Here is a 24,290-nt window from a genome sequence, read left to right as displayed (position 1 = left end):
ATGGAATTTTAAGGCTGTACTCCAGTATTCTTGCCTGGAAAATCCCATGGACAGAGGAGCCTGGTGGGCTACAGTCCAGGGGGCCACAGAGTCAGACACAACTGAGCAAATTTTGTTTTTTTGGCCACACCATGGGACAGATCTTAGTTCCCTGATCAGGGATTGAACGCTTCCCTGGCAGAGAAAGCGCAGAGTCCTAACCACTAGGCTGCTAGGGAATTGCCCAAAGCTGTGCTCTTAATACGTTGTCTATTCTACCCTTGACATTTTCCATTTCTTCCATGGATGTTGATCTGGTTAAGTAATGCTTGTTATTTCTATTTTTTAAGAAAATTTTGTATTCATACATATTTTTAAAGTTTTAGCATAGAGTTGTAGGTAGTATTTTGTAAAGAAAAAAAATTCCATCGTCTGTCCATGGAATTCTCCAAGCAAGAATACTGGAGTGGGTAGCATGTGCTTCTCCAGGGTATCTTCCCAACCCAGGGATCAAACCCTGGTCTCCCACATTGCAGACAGATTCTTTACCATCTGAGCCACCAGGGAAGGCCCATATCTGTGGTTAGCACCCCATTTCTTTCCTGCCTGTCTGTATATATTCCTTTTTCTCGACTAGCTAGAGACTGGTGTTTTCATTTTGCTCCTCAGGGAAGCTGTTCTTAGATTTATTTTTCAGTTGCACTGGTTCTAAACCCCTTTTAGGGCTGTTCACATCTGATTCTGTTTCCTGCATCAGACAGTAGGCTGTGAGGAAAGAGACATACCTGGAGGTTCCTCTGACCCCAGGAACACTTGACTCCAATGTCTTCCACAACCATGGATTCAGTTCATTTTGATACGATTGACTTAAATCTTCCTGTTTGGTAATTTTCCTTTAGATTCTAAAAGAAATTAGAAATTTTATTACATCTGCCCTAGTTTTTTTAGTTTAGGGCTTATCAGTATGGGTTTTCCACTTCCAACAAATCAATGGAAAATTTTTACACATTCTATCTTATAGGTTAAACAGATCTAGGCAAATTATTGTATATAGGATGGAGAACAAAAAGGTCCTACTGTATAGCACAGGGAACTCTATTCAATATCCTGTGACAAACCAAAATGGAAAAGAATATATATGTGTGTCTGGGTGTGTATATCATCCTAAAGGAGATCAGTCCTGGTTGTTCATTGGAAGGACTGATGTTGAAGCTGAAACTCCAATACTTTGGCCACCTCATGCGAAGAGTTGACTCATTGGAAAAGACCCTGATGCTGGGAAGGATTGGGGGCAGGAGGAGAAGAGGACAACAGAGGATGAGATGGTTGGATGGCATCACCGACTCGATGGACATGGGTTTGGGTAAACTCCGGGAGTTGGTGATGGACAGGGAGGACTGGCGTGCTGCGATTCATGGGGTCGCAAAGACTCGGACACGACTGAGTGACTGAACTGAACTGAACTGATATATATAATGGAGTCACTTTGCTGTACGGAATAAGTTAACACAACATTGTAAACAAATATACTTCAAAAAAAATTTTTTTAAAGGCTCTATTTACTGGGGGCCAGGGGACAGGGCATGCGGGAAAGAAAGGAGATGTCAGAAAACTCTATTTTATGATTTCTGAAATTGGACTTAAGAACTGATGTTTGAATTGTTATCCAGCTAGCAACTTGCTGGCTTTGGGTATAGCTTCATTGCACAGTACTAATGGTATGAATACAATAGAATTGAAGAGGTTAATTTTCTTTCTGCAAGAATATTTTGGTAGAGTGTTTGTGAGTGGGTGAGATAATGGGCATTTGGCCTTGTATGGTGCTTGGGGAGATGAATATCATTACAGCCAGTATGATGGACTATTTGGTAATATCAAAAGACTTGAATATGCACATACCCTTTGTCCCAGAAATACTGCTGCTAAGAATATATCCTAGGATAATAATATAGACAAAAGGGCAAAGATATATGTATGTACATAGGTATTCATTGCATCAGTTTAGAACAGAAAAATGGAAACTGAAAATTTTGAATAATAGTAATTTGTATAGATTCTGATATAGCTATACAATCGCTAGAGAATTATGCAGGTATTTTGCAAAAACATGAATATGTGTTTGTATGTGTGTGTTTGTATATAACTGATACTTAAAAATCTGGACAGGAGTTTTAGTTAAGGTACCAGCAGGACCCAGATGGCACACTCAATTTGAGCCAGGTTCCATATAGGGGTTAGGAGAAGGCAATGGCACCTCACTCCAGTACTCTTGCCTGGAAAATCCCATGGACGGAGGAACCTGGTAGGCTACAGTCGATGGGGTCGCTAAGAGTCGGACACAACTGAGCGACTTCACTTTCACTTTTCCCTTTCATGCACTGGAGAAGGAAATGGCAACCCACTCCAGTATTCTTGCCTGGAGAATCCCAGAGACGGTGGAGCCTGGTGGGCTGCTGTCTATGGGGTCGCACAGAGTCGGACACGACTGAAGTGACTTAGCAGCAGCAGCAGCAGCAGCCATAGAGGGGTTATTCACAGGTGTAGGCAGGACATAGAGAAACAATGAGGTACACTACAAGAACCTGGACCTGATAAGGGTGTGGAGGGTGGGATGTTCTTACCACATCTGTGCCTGCCTAAAGTAGCCAGCCGTGCTGTGTCACTTCTTCGTGACCTCATGGACTGTAACCTGCCAGGCTCTTCTGTCCATGGGATCATCCAGGCAAGAATACTGGAGAGTGGGTTGCCATTTCCTACTCCAGGGGATCTTCCTGACCCAGAGATCAAACCCACGACTCCTGTACCTCTTGCGTTAGCTGGTGGATTCTTTACCACTGAGTCACCTGGGAGGCTTGAAGGAGCCAGAGGAAGAGGCTATTAGGAAGAACTATGTGGCATTTTGACAGGATTTGTGACTTTTCTTAAAGTGATGGAGTCTTCCCAGAGCAGCTCCACAGTGTGGTTGCTGGAAAATGAGTATCTTGGCCTTTCTTTTCTTCCTCTCCCTACTCTCCTGCTGGTGTCCTTCATTCATTTGAGCTTAACCACAAGTCAGACTGCAAAGAGTCCATTGATGCAGTCCATGTAGATCAAGCTATAAAACACAGAGCAGGGTGGGCAGGATTCAGAGGGGATCCCGAGGGGACAATCAGAAAATACCAGCTCAACAGATATACAGCAATATGTTAATAGAGGTTATGCTGGAGAGTGGGATTATGGATTCACATTTTTGTCTGTTTCTTCTAATTTCTCGAAAATGAACATATCTGACATACGAGTTTTAAAAGTTCTGTGGGTTTTTTTGGTGTGTGTGTGTGAAAATAGTTTACCTTAAATTATCTGAAAATTCTTAACTTGCTTTACCAAAATTTAGTTGTTTTGTATCTGAATGCCTTCTCTTAACCCGTAAAGCTTATTTATTTAAACAATATCCTCCTCAGGGTTTCTTAAGTGACAAAACAAGGAGTTCGCCTAATTCCAGCAGATGTTAACAATTGGGGTTGGGGTAGGGATTTAGCTTTATTTGGGAATGCTTATCGCCTTTTGATGAAATTATTGGTGCCACTGTGACATTTAAAGCCATTGTATGGAAAAGCAGTCTGAGTTTCTCAGAAGAAAGGAGCTTTAAAAGACGAATGTAATTCTTTAATCCTGATAGAATATGGAATTTAGTTGGATTAGTAGATAGCATTATTAAAACATTATTCTTGAAATGAATTTATTAGACCAGATTAAGATAAAATAGCCTATTTTATGTCCTTCAGGGGTGCATATAGAAACATTTATGTTATTGATTTTTGAGCACTTCTCTACCATGGAGGAACCTTAATGTGTATGTAAGTTCATTTGTATTGTTTCTTTTTAGATTCCACATATAAGGGATGACATACGATATCTCTCCTCTGTCTGACTGACTTCATTCCATATGAGTCTCTCTAGGTCCTTCTGTGTTGCTGCAGATGGCACTGTTTTATTCTTTTTAGTATTAATACAATATTCCATTATATACATGTACCATATCTTCTTTATTCATTCCTCTGTCGATGGACAGTTAGTTAGGTTGCTTCCATGACTTGGCTGTTGTACACAGTGCTGCAATGAACACTGGGGTTATGTATCCTTTTGGATTATGTTTTTCTCTGGACATACGCCCAGGAGTGGGATGCATGGTCATATGGTAGCTTTTTTTGGCCTTTTATACAGTTCATGAGGTTCTAACGGCAAGTATACTGGGGTGGTTTGCCAATCCCTCCTCCAGTGGATCACATTTTGTCAGAGAACTCTCTGCCATGACCTGTCCATCATGGGTGGCCCTATTTGGCATGGCTCATAGCTTCATTGACCATAAAGAAGGCAGAACGCCAAAGAATTGATGCCTTCGAACTGTGGTGCTGGAGAAGACTCCTGAAGGTCTCTTGCACAGCAAGGAGATCAAACCAGTCAATCTTAAGGGAGATCAATGCTGAATATTCACTGGAAGGACTGATGCTGAAGCTGGAGCTCTAGTATTTTGGTCATCTGATGTGCATAGATGACTCACTGAAGTCCCTGATGCTGGGAAAGATCGAGGGCAGAAGGAGTAGAGGGCATCAGAGGATGAGATGACTGGATGGTATCACTGACACAATGAACATGAACTTGGGCAAACTCCAGGAGATGATGAGGGACTGGGAGGCCTGGAATACTACAGTCCATGGGATCACAGAGTTGGACACGACTGGGTGACTGAACAACAACATGGTAGCTCTATTTTTAGTTTTTTAAGGAATTTCCATACTGTTCTCTATAGTGACTGTGCCAGTTTACATTCCCACCAACAGTGTAGGAGGGTTCCCTTCTCTCCATACCCTCTCCAGCATTTATTATTTGTGGAATTTTTTGATTATAGCCATTCTGGCTGGTGTGAGGTTATATCTTGTGGCTTTGATTTGCATTTCTCTAATTAGCGATGTTGAAATCTTTTCATGTGCCTATTGGCCATCTGTATGTCTTCTTTGGAGAAATGTCTACTTAGGTCTTCAGCCCATTTTTTGAGTGGGTTTTTTGTTTTGATGCTGTTGAGCATCGTGAGCTGTTTGTGAATTTTGGAGGCTCATCCTTTATCGGTCACATCATTTGCAATTATTTTCTGCCTATCTGTGGGTTGTCTTTTCAATTTATTATTTCCTCTGCTGTGCAGAAGCTTTTGAGTTTAAGTAGGTCCCATTTGTTTATTTTTGTTTTTATTTCTATTTTTCTGGGAGACGGATCAGAAAGGACATTGCTGTGATTTATGTCAGAGGGTGCTCTGCCTCTGTTTTCCTCTAGGAGTTTCATTGTTTCCAATCTCACATTTAGGTCTTAAATCCATTTTGAGCCACAGTCTTTTTCTGACTCTCTTTTAATTCTTTCACTTTTAAAGACTTGTGATTAAATTGGACCTCCCTCCCAGATAATATGAGGTAATCTCCCTGTAATTCTAACTGCAACCTTAATTACTCTTTGGTGTAATATAACATATTCAAGGGTTCCAGGAACAGAATATGAACATCTTTGGGAGTCATTATTTTGCCTAGCATAGTCTATCTTCTGGACCCTAAGTATACCAATACACATCCCATGTGTAAAATATATTCACCATATCACAAGATCTCTAATTAAAGCATCAACACAAATAAATAATTCATCTAAACCTCATTAGCTCAGAAATCCCAATCACAACTCTCATCTAAATCATGTATGGGGGATTTTCCTGCCTACCGCATACATGTTACATACTGAATAAGTAGATCAAGATAGATAAATGACAGTAGATTTCTCATCTGAAACACGACGAGTGAGAAAATAGTGGAGCAACCTCTTTCAAGTACTGAGGGGAAAAATTGTTAATTAGAACTCAATACCCATCAAAATATGTGTATTTTATTCAATCTCAAATAAGACAAAAAAGAAGAGAAGGAAAAAAAGTAAATGGGATATACAGAAAGCGTAGTAACATGATAGACTTTAACCATACCAATGACGGCACGAAATGTAAATGTTTGAAGACCCTAATAATTACAAGGCATAGATTCCCACATTGGAGTAAAAGAGTAAAACTCAATTATATGCTGCTTGCAAGAAACACACTTTATTTAAATTAATTTTTATGGGAGTATAGTTTGTTTTCTGTGAAATAATTTGTTTTCTTTGATGCAAGTAATATGACATTTTTCAAATCTCAGAATGTAAAAAATATTTCTGAACAGTAAGTGTTTGGGATTCCTAGAAATTCTGGGTAGCAGAGATTCTTCGTGAACTTTCTCTTTGAGGAACAGGGACAATTGGGAGTTTTTTTCTCCCCTACTCCTCGGTGTAAAGATTAGTTGAGAGATTGAGTCTTCACTTAAAGATTATTTCAAAACTTTCTTAACTAGTGTTTTTCATTCCTAAAGGAGTGAAATCAACCTCTTTACAGTGAGTTTTACATCTGTTCTCAGCTGATCTCCCTCAATTGCTGGCTATTTCTAATTTCAGCTAAACTATATGGTATTTGACACAGAATCTAAAATAATTGTATTGGTCATTTTTGTCACATTTCAAAGATGCAAGCGTTAAGAACATCTCTGAAAGTGAAACAGGGCAGTGAATGTGCAGATGTCAGTTGACATTACCTGGCTTTTTCTTTCCCTTTAGTCAGTTATGTACATTTATGGCTCATAATGAGCACACTTGTCTGATATTTCTAGTTAGAGCCAATTGAAGCAAATGGTTCATCACTTTCTAACGTAGCTATTAAATGTCTCTGCATTTAAGCCCTAAACGCATGCCTTTGGCTCAACTAACACATTTTAATTTGTTTGGTTTTCATTTTTTTTAGAATTGGAATTCTGGTTATATAAGCTAAAGTTTTGCACAATACTCATTAAATTATTTTACCCTTTAAAAACAGCACAAATATGTATGTTAGCCTATGTATATATATGTATATGTTTTTAAACTACTGTTTTGATAGAAAGCTGTGAAAATGCTGCAGTGTTGTCGTTCAGTTACTAGGACGTGTCCCCCTCTTTATGACCTCATACTGAAGCACGCCAGGTCCCTCTGTCGTCCACTGCCTCTTGGATTTTGCTCAAACTCATGTCCATTGAGTCAGTGATGCCATTCAACCATTTCATCCTCTGTTGTCCCCTTCTCCTCCCACCTCCAATCTTTCCCAGCATTGGGGTCTTTTCCAGTGAGTCGGCTCTTTGCATCAGGTGGCCAAAGTGTTGGAGCATCAGCTTCAGCAACAGTCCTTCCAATGAATATTTAGGATTGATTTCCTTCAGGGTTGATTGGTTTGATCTCCTTGTTGTCCAGGGGACTCTCAAGAGTCTTCTCCGGCACCACAATTTTAAACCATCAATTCTTTGGCAGTCAGTCTTCTTTATGGTCTAGCTCTCATATCCGTACCTGACTACTGGAAAAACCGTAGCTTTGACTACATGGATCTTTGTTGGCAAAGTGACGTCTCTGCTTTTTAATATGCTGTCTAGGTTTTCATAGCTTTTCTTCCAAGGAGCAAACGTCTTTGAATTTCATGGCTACAGTCAGAATCCACAGTAATTTTTGAAGCCCAAGAAAAGAAAATCTGTCACTGTTTCCATTTTTTCCCCTTCTATCGGAGAGGGCAATGGCACCCCACTCCAGTACTCTTGCCTGGAAAATCCCATGGATGGAGGAGCCTGGTAGGCTGCAGTCCATGGGGTCGCTAAGAGTCGGACACGACTGAGCAACTTCACTTTCACTTTTCCCTTTCATACACTGGAGAAGGAAATGGCAACCCACTCCAGTGTTCTTGCCTGGAGAATCCCAGGGACGGGGAAGCCTGGTGGGCTGCCGTCTATGGGGTCGCACAGAGTCGGACATGACTGAAGTGACTTAGCAGCATTTGCCATGAAGTGATGGGACCAGATTCCATGATCTTAGTTTTTTGAATTGAGTTTTAAGCCAGCTCTTTTCACTCTCCTCTTTCACTTTCATCAAGAGAATCTTCAGTTCCTCTTCACTTTCTGCCATTAGAGTGGTATCATCTGTGTATCTGAGGTTGTTGGTATTTCTCCCGACAATCTTGATTCCAGCTTGTGCTTCATCCAGCCCAGCATTTCACATAATGTACTCTGCATATAAATTAAATAAGCAGGGTGACAGTATACAGCCTTGTGGTACTCCTTTCCCAATTTTGAACCAGTCAGTTATTCCATGTCTGCTTCTTGACCTGCATACACGTTTCTTAGGAGACAGGTAAGGTGGTCTGGTATTCCCATCTCTAAGAATTTTCCACAATTTGTTGTGATCCACATAATCAAAAGCTTTTAGAGTAGTCAATGAAGCAGAAGTAGTTGTTTTCCTGGAATTCCTTTGCTTTTTCTATGATCCAGGGAATGTTGGAATTTGATCTCTGGTTCCTCTTCCTTTTCTAAACCCAGCTTGTACATCTGTAAGTTCTTGGTTGAGGTACTGCTGAAGCCTAGCTTGAAGGATTTTGAGCATAAACTTGCTAGCATGTGAAATTAACCCAGTTGTATTGTAGTTTGAACATTCTTTGGCATTGCCCTTCTTTGGGATTGGAATGAAAACTGATCTTTTCCAGTCCTGTGACCACTATTAAGTTTTCCAAATTTGCTGACATATTGAATGCATCACTCTAACAGCATTATCTTTTAGGATTTTAAATAGCTCACCTGCAATGATAAAGGACAGAAATGAACAAGGACCTAACAGAGCAGAAGAATTAAGAAGAGGTGGCAAGAATACACAGAAGAACTATGCAAAAAATACCTTAATGACCTGGATAACCATGATGGTGTAGTCACTCACTTAGAGCTGGGCATCCTGGAATGTGAAGTCAAGAGGACCTTAGGAAGCATTACTATGAACAAAGATAGTGAATGTGATCGAATTCTAGCTGAGCTATTTAAAATCCTAAAAGATAATGCTGTTTAAATGCTACATTCAATGTGCCAGCAAATTTGGAAAACTCAGCAATGCTGCAGTCCATGGGGTCACAAAGAGTCAGACATGACTTAGTGATGGAACAATAACAACGACAGCAAGAATGTCCAGATATTTGAGATATCTGTGGCATTTTTCTTCTAACGATCAAACTATTTAAGAAGAATATTTACTTTAAGAATTATCAGAGTTCAGTTCTACATATAAGAGAAAAAGGACCAAACTGATAATTAACTAAAGTTTAATAAAAAGTCAAATTATATAAATTTAAGGTGTATATGAATCTCTTAAACATTTTTGAATCTAACTTATTCTGGGATCTCATACTTTTCACCTTGAATCTTGAAATATCTGTTCAAGATCCCTAATCAATTGACTTCAAAATCAGTAGATCATCAAGATTATCCTGAATGGGCCTGGCTTAATCAGGTGAGGCTCTTAAAAGCTGGTCTGGACCCTCCCTGAGGTGAGAAACTCTCTTGCTGGCTTTGAATAAATAAGCTGTCACAAAATAAGTGGTCATGTGGAGAAGCCCATGTAGCAAAGAACTGTGAGTGACTCCTTTGGAGCTGAGGGTGGCCTTCAGCAAGAAACTAAAACCCTCAGTTCTATACTGCAAGGAACAGAATTCTGCTGACAGTATGAAGGAGCTTGGAAGTGGAACTCGCCCCAGTTGAGCCTCTGATGACCCAGTGGATGCTTGGATTGCAACTCGGTGAGGCCTGAAAGCAGAGAGCTCAATTCAGTTTGCTTCTGACCTGCAGAAACTGTGAGGTAATTGATGTGTGTTGTGTGTAGCTGCTAAGTCTGTGGTAACTTGTTACACAACAACAGTGACCTCACACAGTCCCCTCATCTCTAATCTCTTCTAATTTTTCTTTCATGCTTGGTTTTTCTGAATGAAAATTTTGGTAGTATTGAGATTTCTCCTCTGCGTAAAATCTTGCAATAACTTCCCCTGGTCTAAAAGATGAAGTTGACACTTGCCAAGTATGTTAAGAATCTTCATGACCTGGCACTCATCTACCTTTTCCTCTCCTCCTCACACTTCTCTTGTGCATCCTGTGCTGTTATAGTGGATACCTCTGTGTACCAAGCACTCTTTCACTTCCATGCCTTTGTATGTGTCCTTTTTCTCTGATTGCTTATCCTTTCCACCCCCTTGTAGGCAGTAGGATTATTTCCTGGTATTCCTGTGTCTTACTTCTGGGTATATTGTAGGATGGCACTTGCCTTCTCCAATAAAGGTAGGTATAGCCATGTAACTTGTTTTGGCAAATGAAAACAAAGCAGAAGTGACAAATATCTCATAGACAGAGACTCAAAGAGCCATTGAATAATTTATGAAATCCCCTTTTCTTGCTGTAGTAATTAGTGGTGCTCTGGACAAAGGAGACTCTGTCTGTCTGGGTCCCAGAGTGAGGAGACATGAAGGGTCCCCAAGCCAAGCTGACAGGTTTGGGGTCAACTATAAGTCTTTGTTGTTATAAGCCACCAAGACTTGGGGATTTGGGGTTCCTGGGGGATAATTTATGTTATACTGATGGATATGTCACTCCCTCTTGTTGAGATATACATCCTATAGACTCAGCTCAAATTCCTGACTTCTCTAGACAGTGAAAGGTTTTCTCTGTGTTCCAATAGATGTTAAACCTACCTCTTTATCTCTGTAGTATCTATGTCATAGATTGCTGTGAGGGTTACTTGAATAAACAGATAAAGAGCTTATTAACAATAGCTGGCACATTCAGTTCAATTCAGTCGCTCAGTCGTGTCCGACTCTTTGCGACCCATGAGCTGCAGCACACCAGGCCTCCCTGTTCAACACCAACTCCCGGAGCCCACCCAAACTCATGTCCATCGAGTTGGTAATGCCATCCAACCATTTCATCCTCTGTCATCCCTTCTCCTCCTGCCCTCAATCTTTCCCAGCATCAGGGTCTTTTCAAATGAGTCAGCTCTTCACATCAGGTGGCCAAAGTATTGGAGTTTCAGCTTCGACATCAGACCTTCCAATGAACTCAGGATTGATCTCCTTTAGGATGGACTGGTTGGATCTCCTTGCAGTCCAAGGGACTCTCAAGAGTCTTCTCCAACACCACAGTTCAAAAGCATCAATTCTTCGGCACTCAGCTTTCTTTATAATCCAACTCTCACATCCATACATGACTACTGGAAAAACCATAGCCTTGACTAGACGAACCTTCGTTGGCAAAGTAATGTCTCTGCTTTTTAATATGCTGTCTAGGTTGTTCATAACTTTCCTTCCAAGGAGCAAGCGTCTTTTAATTTCATGGCTGCAATCACCATCTACAGTGATTTTGGAGCCCCAAAAATAAAGTCTCTCACTGTTTCCCCATCTATTTGCCATGAAGTGATAGGACCAGATGCCATGATCTTAAGTCCCCAAAAAGGATTAGCTGTTCTCATCACTGGGGCTTCCCAGGTGGCTCAGTGGTAAATAATCTGCCTGCCAATGCAAGAGATGTAGTAGATGTGGGTTCCGTCACTCGGTCAGGAAGATCCCCTGGAGGAGGAAATGGCAACCCACTCCAGCATTCTTGCCTGGAAAATTCCATGGACAGAGGAGCCTGGCAGGCCATAGTTTATGGTGTCACAAAGAGTTGGACATGACTGAGCACACACACATGCATTCTAATTATTATAGCACCTCTCTTGTTGTATTGCAAGCATCTGTTAAATATTTGTCTGTTTAGACAATGCTTATTTGGAGAGCAAGGACTGTGTTCTTTTTCATCATTGTGTCACCTGGCCCAGTTCCTAGAACATAGAAGGTATTTACTATATATTTGCTAATAAATGTATATTTAATATATTCCAGAAACCCCGATTTCTAAGTTTTCCATGCAAAAATCCCCAATTTGTATTTTGTTACCGTAATTTATAGTGTGTTTGAGAATGTTATACTTCTCATTATTTTCATAGCTGTTGAACAATGAGGGACAGTTACTAGACTACATTTAAGATTTTAGTAGACTTAAAGTCAGCCTGTGACCTTTGACAAGTTGTTTAATCTTTTTAAGCTTCTTTATCTTCATCTTTAAAATGGGTGCCTACCTACTTCATGTGATTGTTATAAGGAATTAACTAAGTGTGTGTGTGCTCAGTCATGTCTGAGTCTTTGCAACCCCATGTAGCCTGCTAGCCTCCTCTGTTCATAGGATTTTCCAGGCAAGAATACTGGAGCAGGTTGCCAGTTCCTGCTCCAGGGGATCTTTCCGACCCAGGGATCAAATCTGTGTCCCTTGTGTCTCCTGCATTGACAGGCAGATTCTTTACCGCTGTACCACCTGGGAAGCCCCATTAACTAAATAATTTTTTGTAAAATAGCACAGTACTTGGACAAAGGAAAACAATGAATTTTTTAATGGTTGACTTACATATTGTGAAATGATTACTAAATAAGTTTAATTAGCACCTGTCATCTCATATAGATACAATAAAAAAAGAAGAAAAAAACTTTTTTGTTAATTATTTATAATTTGTTATTATTAGTTCTTATATTTACGTTTGTCTTTTCTTAGCTAGCTTTAAGTGTCTGTTTGAAAAATTAGGAGTTTAATACTTCCCCCTTTATTTTTCATAGAAATGATATGACAATAATTTTTGCCACATGCCTTGAGTTTTATACTCTCATTGTAAGTAACATGAAATAATATTATGCCTATTTAACTATGAATTAAAAAAATACCAGATGTTTCTGTTGTCATTCTATGAGAAATTCACTCATGTATTTAGCATTGTCAATATAATACAATTCTACAAAGACCCTCAGCTTGTCCAAAGAGATGTTAGATGTGAAAAGCACATTTTACCTATCTTTTCTGCAATATCACCTTTACATTGTTTCTAACTCAAATAACCAAATATTATCTGTATTAAATCTAGATGTACCATTTTTTACAGCTCCTTGCATCTTTAAAGGTAGCTGCCAAAAATACCAGAGAAGGAAATGGCAACCCACTCCAGTATTCTTGCCTAGAGAATCCTGTGGATGGAGGAGCCTGGAAGGCTGCTGTCCATAGGGTCACACAGAGTTGGACACGACTGAAGCGACTTAGCATGCATTCATGCATTGGAGAAGGAAATGGCAACCCAATCTAGTATTCTTGCCTGGAGAATCCCAGGGACAGAGGAGCCTGGTGGGCTGCCATCTATGGGGTCGCATAGAGTCAGACACAACTGAAGCGGCGCAGCAGCAGCAGCAGCAGCCAAAAATACTGTCAGTGGGTAATCTTTAAAACCTTCTAGAAACCCTGTTCAGTTCTTTTCAAATGAAATTGCAATCTAGTTAAAACTAAATATCCCTTTAGAAACAGAAGATTAAAAAAGAAAATGGCTTAAAATGTGACTCATTCTTCTGGTTTGAGGTTTTAAACAGACATGCAAGGGAGAGCAAAATATAGATTTTTATTTCATGAGGAGTAAGAAAAATTACCTTAGTGGTAAAGTGATACCATTTTGCATGAAATACTGCAATTTCTTGAAAGAGTAATCAAAAAACTTATTTGGATCATTGTTAGCAAAGTTCACACTAAGTTTCTTCAAAACATAGCTCCTAATGTTTCTCCCAGCTTTTCATAGATCTATAATGGTAGAATAAGGAAAATATTTGATATTAGGAGATATTTCCTCTGCATCATAATGAAACTTCCAATTATCGTCTTCACTATTTTAGCAAGATTTATATTACTGTAGATGAAATTTTAGTCCTTTTTTCTTTTATATACCATGTTCCAAAATTAATTACAATACTCTGAGGTATAAACTGTGGTGAATGAGTGTTTGGAATTGATTTTTTCTTATAAAATATTTTAGAAGTTAGAAGTAGCCTTAAGTGATTGGACCAGTTTAAGATGTACTTTACTTTTAGAAGAAACTAAAGCACTTTGTTCACCATCTATTATACCTTTTCTTTGTCAGTTTCCCCTGTTGTAAAGAATACAATTTGTTGTTATCATAATCAAAATGATAGAATGTATGTTTGAAAAATAGGATTCTTATAAATTCCTGACTCAGAGTTCTCCAAGCCAGGCTTCAACAGTACGTGAACCGTGAACTTCCAGATGTTCAAGCTGGATTTAGAAAAGGCAGAGGAGCCTGAGATCAAATTGCCAACATCCACTGGATCATTAAAAAAGCAAGAGAGTTTCAGAAAAACATCTACTTCTGCTTTATTGATTATGCCAAAGCCTTTGACTGTGTGGATCACAACAAACAGTGGAAAAATCTTAAAGAGATGGGAATACCAGACCACCTGACCTGCCTCCTGAGAAATCTGTATGCAACAGATCAAGAAGCAACAGTTAGAATGGGACATGGAATAGCAGACTGGTTCCAAATTGGGAAAGGAGTACGTCAAGGCTGTATATTGTCACCCTGCTTATTTAACTTATATGCAGAGTACATCATGAGAAATGCTGGACTGGATGAAGCACAAGCTGGAATCAAGATTGCTGGGAGAAATATCAATAACCTCAGATATGCGGATGACACCACCCTTATGGCAGAAAGTGAAGAAGAACTAAAGAGCCTCTTGATGAAAGTGAAAGAGGAGAGTGAAAAAGTTGGCTTAAAACTCAACATTCAGAAAGCTAAAATCATGGCATCTGGTCCCATCACTTCATGGCAAATAGATGGGGAAACAATGGAAACAGTGACAGACTTTATTTTTTTGGACTCCAAAATCACTGCCAATGGTGACTGCAGCCATGCAATTAAAAGACACTTACTCCTTGGAAGAAAAGTTATGACCAACCCAGACAGCATATTAAAAAGCAGAGACATTACTTTGCCAACAAAGGTCCATCTAGTCAAAGCTATGGTTTTTCCAGTGGTCATGTATGGATGTGAGAGTTGGAGTATAAAGAAAACTGAGTGTGAAGAATTGATGCTTTTGAACTGTGGTGTTCGAGAAAACTCTTGAGAGTCCCTTGGACAGCAAGGAGATCCAATCAGTCCATCCTAAAAGGAATCAATCCTGAATACTCTTTGGAAGAACTGATGTTGAAGCTGAAACTCTAATACTTTGGCCACTTGATGCAAAGAACTGACTCATTGGAAAAGACCCTGATGCTGGGAAAGATTGAAGATGGGAGAAGGGGACGACAGAGGATGAGATGGTTGGATGGCATCACTGACTCAATGGACATGAGTTTGAGTAGGCTCCAGGAGTTGGTGATGGACAGGGAAGCCTGGCATGCTGCAGTCCACGGGGTCACAAAGAGTAAGACACGACTGAGCCACTGAAGTATAACTAACTATAAATTCTTGACTCAGATGACTTAGTGAATTACTGTTGGAGCTGTTATTTTCATACCAGGAAATTTCCAGGTTAGAAATTTCATATGCAGAATTGGCAATTATATGTTTATTTGAACACACAATGATGCGATTACAGTGCCACTGTCAGCAATATTTTCTCATGCCTTAAAGCTTACCACTAAACACTTAAAAATCTGACTGTTAGTTAACAAGTAATGATGTAATTGGTTTGTGTTTCTAGCACTTATTGTACTCATATGAACAACAAAATAAGAACAAAAGTAATTTCTTCTGGGATCCATTATTTACTTCCTTTCCTCTAAAGGTAAAAGCTGCACTAGAAGAGTAATTTAGAAAAAAACCTTTTATGAACAAAACATGCCACGTTTCAACTTCTTAACTCATAAAAACATCTGCATTTTCAAAGGTGTAAATTGTCAATCATGACAAAACCACCATATCGGCATCTAACATAACAAGAAGGTAAACATCATCGGCAGGGCGATCCTGTGCTTAGCGCAGGGTGTTCCATGTGCTGGCGTTTGGGAATCAGACGGACCTTGGCTTCTTCCCTAGTGTCTTCTTTTCGCTGTGTGAAACAGCCAAGCCGCTCAGGGCCCTTTGGTCTTAGGTCTGCAAATTTTAAAATGGTGATAAAAACATTGCAGCCCTAGGGTGTGGCTCACGTGGTAAAGAATCTGGCTGTAATGAGGGAGACCTGGGTTCGATCCCTGGGTTGGGAAGATCCCCTGGAGAAGGAAATGGCAACCCACTCCAGTATTCTTGCCTGGGGAATCCCATGGACAGAGGAGCCTGGTGGGCCCCAGTCCATGGGGTGGCAAAGAGTCAGACGTGACTGAGTGACTAACACACAACACAAAAGCATTTATCTCCCAAGGTTGCTGTGACGGTTAAATAAACCCTTGTAGAATATACTGTTTGGTACAGGACAAGTACTTAATCCTCTAGAGGAAGAAATGACAACCCACTCTAATATTCTTGCCTGGGAAATTCCGTGGACAGAGCAGCCTGGTGGTTACAGTCCATGCGGTCGCAGAGTCGGACATGGCTTAGCACACACACACAAGCACTTAATACTATTACTATTACTATTACAAGTACTTTCATATAAGGTCTCTCATTTGAGATAATTAGCTCCTGGATGACAACACAGCTTTTATCACAGAACTATGTACAAGCATTTAATAAGCATGATTGCTACTGGATTTGTTCAAATGAAAAAGCAGCATATTCCCCTTGCTTTGATGTAAGATCACAATGTATGAAAGGTAATATTCTTTACTCAAATTGTTACTGACTTTAAACTATTTAAAGGTACAATTTCATTCATTCGCCCTTGTGAGGCTTTATTCCACAAACTGTCTATTACCCCACTTTATAAATGGGGAAGAGAAATGTGAAATAATTTCCCTAAGGTGAAAGGCCAATCAACTCTATAACCAACCTTCATTTGGTGATGAAATGTTTGAAATATGTTGTTATCTTCTCATTTGGCTCTTGGTAAATCCTGAAATTTTCAAATCTAGTTGAGGAGCATCTGAACACACAGGAGTGAAAAGCAGGCTAAGAGAGGGGTGGTGTGAAGCCTTTGGTAGTGACCCTGCCATCCAGTCTTGGCCATTTCTGCCTTTAATCTTCTCAGTAATCAGCAAGTGTTAAGTCCATTTTAAAACTACCCTGTAACCTCCAACCTCAAGAAAATGAAGAATGGTTTGGGGAACAGTTAAAAGTCCCATGATATGTTGAGAATTTTTTATTAATGAGAGTTCTTGCAAACACATTTCACCCAAAGGTTGAGAGTTTTTTCCTCCCTTGATCTGGATGGAGTTAAGTTCTTGCTAGAAGGAAGCAGAGTGGCATGACCAGTATGACCTGGTCTCAGAATGACCTGGTGGACAGCTTGCTTTCGGGAGTATTTCTAGCGGTGGATGACAGTTGCTGCCATTCTTTTACACCCAAACACGCTGCTGACAGTGGTGGCCAGTTTACTCAACAAAAATATCTGGGTTGCAACTGAGCTAACTGACAAATTTCAGTTTTTTCCTGGGGACAAAATGTTCTAAGAGTCTTGTGGGAAAAGAGGACAGACATAGAGACTTTATTATTTCATTCTGATTTATGCTTGTTGCTAATTTATGAATGGCTTCCTTTTAATTAGGTGTTTTTTTAATTTAAAACAGTGTTTGTGACTCTAATAACTCCCAAAGCACAAACTCGGGACATTAACTATTGGGTGGGTGGGTGGGTTTCAAAAAGTGTTTCAATCACAAGGCTATAACTGATTGTACAGCACATGAAAGAATTATTTATTATTTTACAGGATAATTATGGAAACATGAAAAACAGCTTCCACTGCTAAGTAAAACCCAACTTCCGTTTTTCAGAATTACAAGTTTTGTTGTAAAAATTTTGAACCCAATGAACATATTTGCTTTAGATTTATGAGTTAAGGTAAGTCAGAAGGGGGTCTTTCATTTGGGTGTTTAACCAGGAAACTTATTTTGAAAAGGAAAAAATAAAACTAGTTTTAAATTTCTTGTTTCTTTGCAGATAGTTTCCAAACCTGAAGGCATAACTGAGGATAAAAGTAAATGGAAAGGGACATTAAGGAGTCAGTGGTCATATGAAAGAAAGCACACTAAACAGTGTCATCAGTAAATTACTATAACCCCCAGACACTTAACACCCTTGAAACAAGTGCATGACAAATAATGCTTTTATGGGTATACTTAATAATTTTTTCCCAAGATAAAAATTAAAACCAAAGTGTTTCATAGAGTCATTCTGAGATAATCTTTGAAATATTATCAAAAAGGAACTGGTCTGTTTTATATTTCAGGGGGGAAAATGTTCACATTTTAGAATAGCATTCTGTGATTATTTTTAATGGGAAAATAAAATATAGGTGACTTCTCCAGGAATCAATATCCTCTTTTCTCCATTCTTGGTGTTTTGCAGGCTGATTAATTTGCAGAGGTTGAGTTTGATTGCTGCTGAAGTAGAAAGCATTATAGCTTCTCTGTTATTCTTCAAGCCACTTGGCTAAAGTCTACCGTTCTCTCTCTGTGTATTTATCTACCTTTCCACGTGGCGCTCAGCACTGGAGCTTTGGGCCTCTCCTAAACATATTGTGAAAATCTATTGTGCTGAACTCTCAAGTCTTGCTGTGAATAGGTAACTACCTCCCCCTCAACCCCTACCCAAGATAGCTGTTCTGTGAGGTAAAGGTAAATGAGCCAGACAGAAACAGGCATTTATAAAACAGCTTTGTGTGTCTATGAAGAATGTATCCAGCTAAATTTTGAAAGCAAAAAGGGGAGGTTCTGAAGGTCATAAAATTTATATAAATCATATAGAAATTAAAGAAATAATGACCGAAATAAAACTTGCTCAACATCTAATGTGTGGTATTTTTAAGAAGAATTCAGTATTTTCAACACTCACGGTATACTGTCTTGGTTATGGTTATTGGTTATTAATCAATCCTGGATAAATATTTTTTTCAGTTTTTAATGAACAGTTAATTGAATGAACTATATCATCAATCTTCTTTAAATCATCTCTTTTCAGATCTTTGAAACATTTGAAACAAAGCATAAAGCAAAAAGCAATATTTTTGATAGGTCAATTCTTTAATCAAATATTTCTCTATATTTCAAGTATTTCAGCATTAAATAATTGGGATTATTGTAAGTTATTTGACTTTAAGTATAGATATTCTCAAAGTTGCATAAATATGTGTGTTGGAAAAAAACTAGGTAACATTTGTATAGCTAGCTCCAAAGGTTAATTTGGTTTAAATACAAACCGAGTCAGTATTATAAAAGCCTTTCAATATATTTGATCTGTTTTTCGGACATATGATTATAAGTTATTGTACAGCTTGTTAGAGTGACTGTCAAAACACATTAAAAATACAAACTACATAAGTTCATGCCCTTTAGAAGGAAAACTCAGTTATAAGATAAATGTATTTCTTATGCAGATAGAGATTTATGCTTTAATAATTATGGTTATGTTTATATAATGAAAAATGGAAAGTTCTTCAATTTCAGTAGTTGTTGAAAATGTTAATTCATTATATTTTCTGAAACATGTAAAGAAAGCATTAAATCCTTTAATATAGAGTCTATACATAAAATAATCTGAATTCTTTCCCAGAAGCAAATCTAGAATCAGATTGGTGAATCAACACTATTATTGCCACTGCAAACAGCTACTTAAGAAATCTGCTCCCAATTAACCTTATAGACAAATGAAAAACCATCTTCTAAAAACAGACACATTTATTTCTGTAAATATGTAAATTCCTCAGCATTTCTACAATGTTGAAATAAACTGTTTTCAATCTGTATTTATAGATTAGAGTTGGGAGCAATTTCTCTATCCTTTACAAACAGCCTTGACTGCCTACTCTGAGTTCAAAACTGCCTTAAATGTGTAATTTTTTGTATACAAAAGGCATTCTAAAATTGTATTATGCAGTTATTGTGCTAAAAGAATGACCCTTGCCATGCTTTGTTTACTGAATGTCAAATTTTCATTTGTATTACAGCTGTGTACCACAGCAGTTTCAGTTTTGTATGAAGGGCAACTAATGCACAAAACAGTCAAACCACAGAGCAGTAATTAGTCTGGAAAAGATCAAAGTGTGCTCTTCTAAATCCAGCCAATTTGCTCTGGGTGTGCAAAACCAATAGTCTTTCTTTTGCTAAGGTCTCTTATTAATTTTTGCTTTCGTTTGCTGCAGAGCAGCTGCTTTACTGTCAATCCAACATCCTGCTTAAAAAAAAATCCATTTTGATGCCACAAATGCAATTTCAATGGGTTTAGGAATAATAACCAGCTTTTTTTTTTTTTCCTATCCCACTTCTAGGAGATAGAAACTTGAAAGTTTTCAGCATCTGTAAAGTGAAAGCAAGCAACAGAAGGCATAGCACTGTTTGGATTTGTTGCTCTAGAAAAAGCTGAAGATGAATGATCTGTAAATATTTCTGCTTTTAGTGCTTTTAACCAGCTTTGTTCTTATCTGCTGCTTGCCTCTCCTTTTAGTATGTTTTTCTTATCCTTTTTATAGTCACATTATGGTTTTTTAATGGAGATATTGAAAGATCCAAATTATTAACTAAATTGATGATGGCAGAAAAAAAATTGAATGGTTTACATCTCTTGGAAAGCAAACACTAAAATCAGTAGTATCACTTGCTATTTTCTTGATGTAATTATTATTATTTTTGACTTAGTATGCAAGTGGTCACTGCAAATGATAAATAAACTTTATTAGAGGAGGTGATTCAAACTTGTGAAGGTGAAAAAGTACAATACCGTCACTTAAAAAATGAAATATAATCTTGGAGAATATACTTTACGTGTAGTGTATGCATTTCTCCCCTTCTCCATTTCTGTCATTTTGCCTATAATAGTCTCTCTGGCAGAAAGTAGAAAGAAAAAAGCTGGTCAGTTTATTGATTCCTATTAATATGGCAGCTTTTCTGTAATTGTTACCTTGAACTCTGCTCAAATATTTTCTTTCCTCTCTCTCTCTATATATATAGGTATAATATATGTATATATATAATATATTAATATATATATAATATATTTCTTAGTAAATTTCTTTACCCAAGCAATGGATAATAACATGTACTAGCTGAGTAAATCTGTTTTTGTGTGTTTACTGTCTCAACAATTTTCCTGACTTCACAACAAACCACTTAAATTTTATTCTGAGTTATAGTCCACTCCAAATATATGCCAAGTATTTGTTTTAGTGTCAATATAATCAGACACTGAAATACAGCACCCCCAAACCAAAAAGTGTAATGATACAGAGAATTTGCATAATGAAAAGAAGCATAATAATTCAATCTCATTTACAATAATTGATTCATAAACAAATGCATCATGTCCATGAAATGACCAGATAGGTTTATTCTGGAAATATTTTCAACTGAACAAAAATTTAGTGCTTTTGAAAACTAACAAAATGATCATACAGAGAAGTTATCTCTTTCTTCACACAGTATGTACAAATCAGGCACTAACTACTGATTTTACTCTGAACTAACCATGACATTCTAAATTAACTTCAGCTTCAGAGCCCTCATCCTTTTATTATAATATTTGGTGTCTTATTAAAGTTTGTCATTGCCCAGGTGACTCAATGGTAAAGAATCCTCCTGACAACACAGGAAATGCAGGAGACATGGGTTCAATCCATGGGTCAGGAAGATTCGCTGGAGGAAGAAATGTCAACCCACTCCAGCATTCTTGCCTGGAGAATCCCGTGGACGGAGGAGCCTGGTGAGCTACTGTCCATGGAGTCCCAGAGTCAGACATGACTTAGCGACTGAGCATGCATGCACGCTATAGTCCTTATGATGCATTCCATTCTTTTTCCACTATCATTTTTGAGGGGCCAACTCTGAGGATAATAATGTGGTAGGAATACATCTATGCTAGACATTAACTAAATATATTTAACCTATGTTTACAGCTGCTATTATAGAGTCTTTACCTGACTCGCTTATAAGACAAGTTGAAACATGACATTAGGCAGATAAAATAGCCTCAGGGAATGTATACAAAATCTCATTTAGAAAATTGTTTAAAATCTGGGCTGAAATTTTTTTGTTGTTGAGGTTTGATTGATACACAGCATTGTATTAGTTTCAGGTTTACAACATAATGATTTGATATTTGCATGTATTGTGAATTGATCACCATGATAAGTGCTTGACATTCATCACCATACATAATTACAGAATTTTTTTTCTTGTGATAAGAACTTTTAAGATCTATTCTTTTAGCAACTTTCACATATGCAGTACAATATGGACTGAGATTTTTTTTAAAAGATACTGAGAAAGAAAGAGGTTCTAGAAAATTTAACAGACTTTCTTCCCAGAAAAAGAAGAAAAGCTAATTTATGAACTGTACATTGGTAGTCACTATCGATTTGTATTAAACTGTTAAGAGAGTAGTTTGTGAATTCTTGCAAAAGTAATTGCCATTGGCCAATGCAGTAAGGCAAGACAAAGATGTAAGAAATGTTAAGGACAAAAAAGAAAGACACAGAAAACTTAAGACAACCAGCAGAGTATTAAAAAAATTGGCAGACAGTGAGGTGCTGGATAGCAGACCAATGATAACAACAAAATCATCAACAGAGTTCTTTTATATTTGCCCTGGTCAATTAAAAAATAATGGAAATTGTGCCTTTCATTATAGCAACAAAACTTGAAATATCTAGAAAGTGATCTAACAAAATGTAGAAAATACTTGTGGAAAAATATTAAAATTCTATGAAAAGGCCCAAAGAAACTTTTGTCTAATATGATCTCAGCTTTTTATTTATTTATTTATTTTGATTTATTTGGTCATGTTGCATGGCATCTTAGTTCCCTGGTCAGGGATCAAACCCGGGCCCATGGCAGTGAAAGCACCGGGTCCTCATCACTGGACCACCAGGGAGGCCCTGATCACAGCTTTTAGAAAAGAGTTTGAGACATGGTAGACACTGAAGAAATATTTGTTGAATTAATGAACAAATCTGAATAAATGAAGAGATACATCATTGTAATCAGTGGGAAAGTTAAGATTGTAGAGCCCTTAATTCTTTCTTTTTCCAGTGCAGTTCCAGTATGGTAGAGGAAAACTTTAAGGAGGATAAGTGGGATTGGAAATGTGGTATAAGGGAGAGTAAGAGCAACAATGGGCCTCTCTGGTGACTCAGTGGTGAAGAACCTGCATAGCAATGCAGGAGATGTGGGTTTGACCCCTGGGTGAGGGAAGATCTCCTGGAGAAGGAAATGACAACCCACTCCAGTATTCTTGCCTGGGAAATTCAATGGACGGAGGAGCCTAGTGGGCTACAGTCCATGGGGTCACAAAGAATCAAGACACAACTTAGTGACTGAGCACACACACAACAGCAACAACAACATAAAATAAAACAGCAGCCGGGCAGATATTGATGATAATAGGATACCATGAACCAGTCAACTCAGTAACAGGTGCCTGAGAGCCAGGAGGGGCAAAATGAAATAATACAATTTTCAATTAACAGAAGCTAGCAAGTGATGAAATAAAATTGGAGACTGTGTCTGATGGGCTTGATAGTTGTCACTATCCAAACAGCACTTGAGTCATTTGATGGACTGTCTTGAACAACATGAAATAGGATAAGCACAAGGAGGAAGCCTTGTTCTTAAGTCCAAAGACTCGACGACAAAAACACAGTATAAGAGAAATGCCTTAATGATACCACATGTAAAAAATTTAAGAGTTTAGTTAATTTTAAGCTCAGTATTAATTAACAGGAGGAAATAACTGACCCTTCTCCTTCCCCAAATACAGCAAAACAATCATTTTTAGGCTGCATTAATCAAGAAATAAAGTATAATCATATAAGCTGAAACTCTTAACTCTGTAAGCCCAGCCTTCTGATATCAATACTTATCTCTCATAGCAATTCAGATTCAACAGATATATGAGCTTTCTCTCCTAAATCTGCTGTTCTCTTGATATTTCTTGTCTGGGAAGGCCTGTCTTGGTAAGTACTCTACTACCAGTGAAATTACTTATGCCCCTAACTATGGAGTCATGTCATGCTTATTTCAGATCTTTTCCTTATCCCCACATAGATTTGGTTTTCTGTGTTTGTTTTTGTTTTTCATGTTAGCCATTGTTCATCTCTCTCTCCACTGCTATCATATTGTTTTAGGCCTAACTACTCTGTTGTTGTTTAGTCATAGACAAAGTCATGTCCAACTCTTTTGTGACCTCATGGACTGTAGCCCTCTGGGCTCCTCTGTTCTCTATCCTACTCAACTCTCAGTTTCCTAGCTGGTCAGTCTCCAATCTTGCATGACTAGCTACACAATTTCTAGGGTATACATTCTTAAAACACAAATGATGATTTAATTTCCCAACTCTAAACACTTCCATAGATTTTCATTCTTCTTTCCCATTACCTGTGCTCTATCCATAACAGTATTGGAGCGTGCATATCCAATACAAGTATAAATGTACATATATAAATATTTATT

General features: G+C 38.1%; 2 long non-coding RNA genes across 2 annotated transcripts; one reads left to right on the top strand and one right to left on the bottom strand.

Annotated features, from left to right (window-relative positions):
• Window positions 1-333: 333 nt before the first annotated feature.
• On the bottom strand, window positions 334-11,497 carry LOC145528829 (uncharacterized). Its single transcript, XR_014070728.1, has 3 exons — window positions 10,592-11,497; window positions 2,784-3,073; window positions 334-881 (listed from the first exon to the last, which is right to left on the bottom strand). It is a non-coding gene; the product is annotated as an uncharacterized LOC145528829 (long non-coding RNA).
• A 1,767-nt stretch (window positions 11,498-13,264) lies between these two features.
• On the top strand, window positions 13,265-22,563 carry LOC145528828 (uncharacterized). Its single transcript, XR_014070727.1, has 5 exons — window positions 13,265-15,288; window positions 17,561-17,691; window positions 18,199-18,414; window positions 20,117-20,224; window positions 21,396-22,563. It is a non-coding gene; the product is annotated as an uncharacterized LOC145528828 (long non-coding RNA).
• The last annotated feature ends 1,727 nt before the right edge of the window (window positions 22,564-24,290 follow it).

Source organism: Giraffa tippelskirchi, chromosome 12 (assembly GCF_054371585.1).
Source record: "Giraffa tippelskirchi isolate mGirTip1 chromosome 12, T2T-mGirTip1v1.2.pri, whole genome shotgun sequence".
Lineage (NCBI taxonomy): Eukaryota > Metazoa > Chordata > Mammalia > Artiodactyla > Giraffidae > Giraffa > Giraffa tippelskirchi.
Note: the sequence above shows the minus strand (reverse complement) of the source record. Positions and strands in the feature narration are given on the sequence as shown.